Below are 7,405 nucleotides of genomic sequence, written 5' to 3' on the forward strand. Positions count from 1 at the left end.
TGCTCCTACTCTGGTGTCTTGTAAGTCCTGCTCAGCATGCTTAGCCCCAAAGGACCTCATTCAGGATAGTCTTTGTACAAATTGTTGCACAAACTCAGGCCCCTCAGCCCCGCTGTCTCCTCCTTAGGACCCACCCTGGGCCGTCTTTTCTCAGGTACTGACAAAGATTGTGGACCTCTTAGCAGTCCCCGTGGTACCCCTTTAGGATGGCCACAGCAGGTACTCCCTTTGCCCTCCCCTCATGGGTACACGTACGCTCTACCTCAGTACAGAGTTTGGCTAATACCTCTACAGTTTTTCAGCAAATGCTGCAAAAGGAAGAGCTTTTACCTACTAAACATGCTGTGTTATCTTCCCAGTCCACCCAGTTATCTGATTCTGATATATCATCAGGGGAGGCAGAAGACACAGACCTCTCACTCTGACTCTGTCTCAGGAGACGAGGAGCCACCCTCTAAATTAAATATACCTGCTCTTTTGAGAGCTATAAAATCTATTTTACAAATAGAAGAGGAAGAACCCACTCCTAAGAAAAAACAACCACTTTTTAAACAACAAAAGGTAGTTTTACCAGAGTTCCCTCATTCTGATCAGCTATCTGATCACATGAGTGAACCATGGAATATGCCCGGTAAAAGGTTTCAAATTCCAAAAGGTTTAAGTTCCTTTTACCCTCTTCCAGCTACTGATTGCACTAAATGGGAAGTTCCGCCAGCAGTGGAATCTCATGTAACAGGTCTGATTAAAAATGCCACCTTACCCATCCATACTGCAACCTCCTTGACGGAGACTACAGATAGGCGTATAGAAGCTTGTCACAAATCCATATACTCTCCTACAGGAGCTATTACTCGTCCTGCTAGGGCTATGGAGTGGGTGGTGAAAGCACTGACAGTTAGGCAGAGGCACTAGAAGAGACATTCCCTCCTGATGCTTAACAACTATCCTACATATCTCACATTAGTATTACTCGGGAGAAGCAGCTATGGATACGGCTCTCCAGGATATCTGCTACCTCGGTAGTGGCTCGCCGTATTGTTTGGCTCCGTTCCTCGAAAGTATACTCCGGTTCAAAAAGGGCTCTGGAGTCTTTCTTATTCTAAGATATATTTGGACCAGAATTAGATCAAATTGTGACTACTTTGGCAGCTTCCAAGACGGCGTTCCTGCCTCTACATATAATACAAAGCCTCGGACGTCATCCTTTCGCCCTCAAGGAAAAGCTAAGGGTCAGTCCTTTCCACGGCCTCCAAGCCTAGGGCCAAACAAGCCTGGGCTACTAGACGTCCACCTGCCAAGTCTGAGGACAAGCCTACAGGCCTGGGAGGCTGACTTTATCAATTCATCCAGTTTTAGAGTCAGACCACATCAGATGCCAGGGAACGAGCAGTGGTCTCCCACGGATATGCTCTATACTTCCTATGGCGACCCCCCCCCCCCGGCAGTTCTTTTGCACAGGGCCTCCATCGGACCCAAGAAAGGCCCTGCTGCTCCAAAAAGCCATTAAGTCCTTACTGAATTCAGCAGTAATAATTCCGTTCCCTCCTCACAACGAGGGAAGGGCTATTATTCTACCCTTTTCCTGGTTCAGAAGCCCAACGGGTCTCATCGGCCTATCCTCAACCTCAAATCTCTGAACAAGTTTATCAGGGTGCCTAGGTTTCTTGTTGAAACCCTCCGCTCTATTATCCTGGCTATGGAGCATGGGGATTTTATGGTGTCTCTGGACATTCAGGATGCTTACCTACATGGACCTATAGCGCCTTCTCATCAACAATATCTCTGGTTTGCTATCCTACAGCAGCATTACCAATTTCAGGCCCTACCATTTGGCCTCTCAATGGCCCCTCGGGTCTTTACCAAAATCATGGCAGTCATGGCGGCCTCCCTTCGTTGTCAAGGGATCAGACTACTTGCGTACTTAGAAGACCTCTTGCTGTTGGCCAGCTCCCCAGAGATTCTATACTACCATCTGCAGGTAACAATTGCCTTCCTACAAATGCAAGGGTGGCTGATCAACTGGAAAGTCTTCCCTGACATCTTCTCAAAGAATGGTACATTTAGGAGCCCTCTTGGACTCTCAGGTTCAGAGAATCTTTCTAATACACAAGAACTCCTTAATACAACACTGAGTGCGCAGTCGTCGAGTGTCAATTCATGCTGCAATGCAGACATTGGGATCAATGGTGTCCATCTTTGACATGATGAAGTTCGCTCAGTTTCACTCCAGGCCCCTACAACACCTGATTCTCTCCAGGTGGATCAGCCTACCCCATCTACTTCGATCCCAGATGATAAGCCTCCCACCAGAGGTTCGCCTGTCCCTAGCCTGGTGGCTACAGACATTCCATTTAGACAAGGGTCGCCCTTTTTGGATGCTGAATTGGGCTCTCTTCACCACGGATGCAAGCCTCCAAGAGTGGGGAGCAGTGACCGGCCAGCACTCCTTCCAGGGCCAATGGACCACAGTCGATGCAAAGTTACCAATCAATGTCTTGGAACTTCGAGCAATCTACAGAGCTCTCACCATGGCTCAGGATATTCTTCAGGGCAGGCCAGTACAGTCTGACAACGCCACGGCAGTGGCCTACCTCAATCATCAAGGAGGCACTCTGAGTCAGGCAGCAATGGCAGAAGTGTCCCACATCCTCACATAGACCGAATGCCATCTCCGCGGTATTCATCCCGAGAGTTCTCCATTGGGAAGCAGATTTTCTCAGCCGTCATAACATGCATGCAGGAGAATGGTCTCTACATCCAGAAGTCTTTCAGCTCCTGGTGGACAAATGGGGTCTGCCGGATGTAGATCTCATGGCCTCAAGACACAACAACAAACTTCCAGTATATAGAACCAGGACAAGGGACCCCGATGCAGCCTTCATGGATGCATTGTCAGTGAAATGGACCTTCCATTTGGCATACCTCTTTCCCCCAATATCCTGCTTCCTTGAGTTCTTCGGAAGTTCAAGCATGAAAGGGGCACAGTCCTCTCAATAGCTCCGGCTTGGCTCAGACACCATTGGTTCTCCAATCTTCAGAGTCTCTCCATAGACAGACATTCCTCTTCATCTTCCTCTACAGGTAGATCTGTTGTCTTGGGGTCCATGTCTACATCCGGACCTGGCCCATCTGTCTTTAACAGCTTGGCTCTTGAGACATCCCTCCTAACTGCTAAGGGATTTTCCAGCTCTGTGGTCCAGACCATGCTCAGGGCCCGTAAACCGGCCTCAGCCAGGATTTATTACAGAATAAGGTATTCATAGTTTCTTGATGCACACCATTAGAAATATGACCCCCAAGTTTTTAAGGTGTCTACAATTCTTGCCTTTCTTGAGGCTGGATTGGATCTAGGTCGCTGCCTAGCATCTCTGAAAGTGCAGGTCTCTGCTCTGCAACCAGATGGATAAAGCAGACTGGCTCCTCTACCAGATGTTCACACCTTCCTGCAAGGTGTTCTCCATATGCAGCCTATGTCCCTCCTGTGGCTCCATGAGATTCGGCAGTGGTGCTCCAAGCACTTCAGGAACCTCCATTCGAACCCCTGGAATCAGTGGTTGACAAGTGGCTCACTGCGAGGTCCCTGTTTCTTCTGGCTATCGCATCTGCCCGTAGGGTATCGGATTTAGGGGCGCTTTCATCGGAGCAGGGCAGTTCTTAGAACACACCCATGTTCCTTCCCAAGGTGGTCTCTAGGTTTCACCTAAATGAGGAAATTGTGGTTCTGGCCTTTCAATCACCAGACTTCTCGGCTGGTGCGGCCTCTTTGGATGTGGTCTGTGCTCTAAAGATCGAAGTGGACCGTACAACTTCCATCAGGAAATTGGACTCCCTCTTCGTCCTAGCTGGCCATCCCTTCTTGTGGAACCCAGCTAACACACAGACTCTGGCCAGATGGGTTCGCATGACTATCTCACAGGCTTACACACAGTTTAGTTTTCCTGTTTCCAGTGTAGCTTTCCTACAGTATGTTCATTCTACTCGCTCTGTGGGTCCCTCGTGGGTAGCCCAGCGTGGCGACTCTGCTAAACAGCTATGCAGGGTGGCCACCTGGCCGTCTGTCCACACCTTTCTTAGCTTTTATGACTTTGATACATTTGCCTCTCAGGATGCTTCATTTGGGTGTAGGGTTCTCCTACTAGCTCAACCCGGCTCGCTATGTAGTTTTGAACGGGTAACCCGGGTCATAAGCCAGGTTCTGTTCGCAGCATAGGAAAAGCTGGCTCTTGGAGATGATCTCCTCTCCAAGCGCCGGCTCAGAACATGATGGTGGTGACTTTATCGACCCAGCAAAAAGCTGGGTCGGGCCGCCAGTCTTTAAGGAGTCACACCCAGGATGGACTTGTGCACAAAATCCTGGGTTCTACCCAGCATCGCAATATGAAAGGGGGTATGAGGTACTAATTGTCACCTGTGCTTAAGTATTGATATCCTCAAAACCTGGACTGTGAGGGTGCCTTGAGGACTGAGCTTGGGAACCCATGGGCTAGAGCAGGGGGTAGCCAACCTCTGTCCTCGTGAGCTACCAACAGTTCGTGTTTTCTAGACCACCTAGCAGGTGCACTGGTGTAGTCATTACTAACTAACACATTTGAAAATATCCACAGGTGGAGCTAATTATATCACTTGTGATTCTGTGAGGAAACTTGCAAAACATGCACTGTTGACAGTTCTTGAGGACCAGGTTCTCAAATACCTCTTTTCCACCAAAAACCCGGGTACGACCTGCTTTTTTAGACATGCTTCCAACCCAGATCAGGCACCGTTTACACAGCACCATCGATCCGGGTTATTCTCAGGTCAGCTCTGTTCACACTGAACCTAGGTCTGTCCCGCTAAACTTGTGAGGTCATAAAAAGTAGGAGGTGACTGCTCCACAACCACCAATCAGCTCATTTTAGGCATGACCCAGGTCGGATAACCCAGGTTGCACCATTCACACTGCACCATTACCCAGGTCCATCCTGGGTCCGACCCTGCTAGCTACCTGGGATGGATTGCTGGGTCACTTGACCCAGGTTATTTTTCAGGGACCCTTTTACACTGAGCTGCGACCTGGGTAGACCTAGCAAAAACCCGGGTTTTTGCTCTGCTGTAAAAGGGGTACAACTCTGTCCTCAGTACCCTAAACAGTGCATGTTATCCAGGACTCCTCACAGAATCTCAAGTGATATAATTAGTGCCACCTGTGGATCTTTTAAAATGTGTCAATGAGTACACCTGTGCACCTGTTGGGTGACCTGTAAAACATGTACTCTGTGGGGTCCTGAGGACCTAGTCTGAGAAACCTGGGGCTAGAGCAGAGGTTCCCAAACGTGGTCCTCAAGGCTCCCAACAGGTCAGGTTTTAGAGAGATCCATGGTTGAGCACGGGTGGTGAAATCAAATTGACTGGGGCACTAATTAAGTCACCTGTGGTCAAGCATGGATATCCTTAAAACCTGGACTGTTAGAGTGCCTTGACGACCAAGTTTGGAAACCTCTGGGCTAGAGTATAGTTTGGATGTATCGCCTGTACTAATTTTAATGTTGTGTTTTTAATCTGAGACTTGTTTTAATAGTCGTCATAGAGAAAATTACAAAAATGTATTACTAAGCATTTAATTATGCACTGCCCACAGCGTCAAACTCAACCTCAGGTAAAGCCTAGCATTAACTGGAAATGATTGGGTAATTCAGAATTGTGACAAATGCTAAACAGATGCAATGATGAGGGTAATATAACCTGGTGTTTAATGTAGGTAATAAGCTATGTCAAAATCTCCATAGTGAATAATGGTTGTAGATTTGTGTAAAAAAAAAAATATAATTAATGATGCAGTAGCTACTTTCCTTTATCGCCCAGTATTCATATGCTGTCTTGTTAGGTAAGATTAAAGACATGAGCAGACCTGTCTCCTATAATACATGGGCTCACACACTGAGCCAATAGCACAGACTGGATGGGTTGATTGAAAGGACCAGCAAGACAATGAGGATCTTGGCTGAATGAACTCAACTAAGCATTCATGTGAGCAACAGAGGGCGGGTCCTGCACATTGTGATATTGGGGACAATGAGCCAGATCTGAGAATGTTCAGTCTCTGTTCAATGTATTCAGCAGCTTCCTATTAGCAGTTGAGGTTGGGCCTGCACCATTGCTGGAAGAAATGCAGGGGTGGCATGGAGGCTACCAATGGCAGCCATTATTGCGACTGGCAAAGTGCTGTGATACTGTCTGGGTGTCATTAAATGTGATTTATCATAAGGGGGCAGTGAAAAACTTCCTCTGAATGGCTGTTTGGGCACAGTGCTAGCCTAGTAAGGATATATGTTATGGAGAACTGCTGTATAAATTCAGAGAGAGGTCATGAAAATTATTATACTCAACGCATGTATTAAGAGAATATAACTCTGATCTAAAGAAATATAATAATTGCTTCTGAAAAGAGTATAATCTGTATTGGGTAATAATCTTGCTGAATTTATAAAGCAGTTACACTATATAGTACCTAATTATAGACTACAGCTGTGTAGCGCTCTTTCTGGTAGCTGGATTATGCTGGGGCTTGTAGTTCCACAACAGATAGCAAGCTATAGATTACCTGCATTCACACAGCCCATGGCAGGGATTAAGTGACAGGGGTATCAAAAAAGGAGCTTGATTAAGATGCAAAGTAGATCTGCAGCAAAATGAGCCCACTCTGATGACATGTTTATAGGTTCTCTATTAGACTATACATTTTCCTCTAGGGTACGAGTACCTAGTTCTTGTTTATAGGTGTTTAATATCAGTTGTGTGTGAGTAACATTATAAGATCATTCATTATTGATCATAGAGGTAATATTCTTATTTAACTTTAATTGCATAGTGATCTCATTATTACATAGTGTATAATAACGTGCTGATCTCATTCATTATTACATAGTGTATCAGAGTGTGCTTCATATATATATATATATATATATATATTAAATGTGTGTGTCTTATGCCCCAAATTCTACATGGATCCTACCTCACGGATGGAGTGCTGGGTATGGATTTCCTGGTGTCAGACTTTCAGTACCTTAGACAGCTCATCTAGTTGCCAGCAGTAAAGATGGCGCCCGATTGCATTGTTACTGACTAAGCTACCTCCGCTGCGCATGCGCCTCGGGTTGAACCAAGTGGCGGACGTAGTAGAGGGGGGTGGGAAGATGGGGTGGAGCGGACCATCAGGGTTGCCGGGAGCCATGTTGGTGGTGCTGGATGAAAGGCGGGTGAGGAGGAGATGCTGCGCCCGGAGACTCTGCCGCCGCCGCCTGTGAAGAGAGCCAGCGCCGAGTAGATGGTAGCTGCCGCGGCCGGGAGACAGACAGGAGGAGCGGGGGAGGGGAGCACCGCTGTCCAGTGAGGGGCTGCTCTGTGCCAGGCGACAAGAAGGGATACT

Source organism: Taudactylus pleione, unplaced genomic scaffold, assembly GCF_031769625.1.
Source record: "Taudactylus pleione unplaced genomic scaffold, aTauple2 ptg000607l, whole genome shotgun sequence".
In the NCBI taxonomy this organism is placed as follows: Eukaryota; Metazoa; Chordata; class Amphibia; order Anura; family Myobatrachidae; genus Taudactylus; species Taudactylus pleione.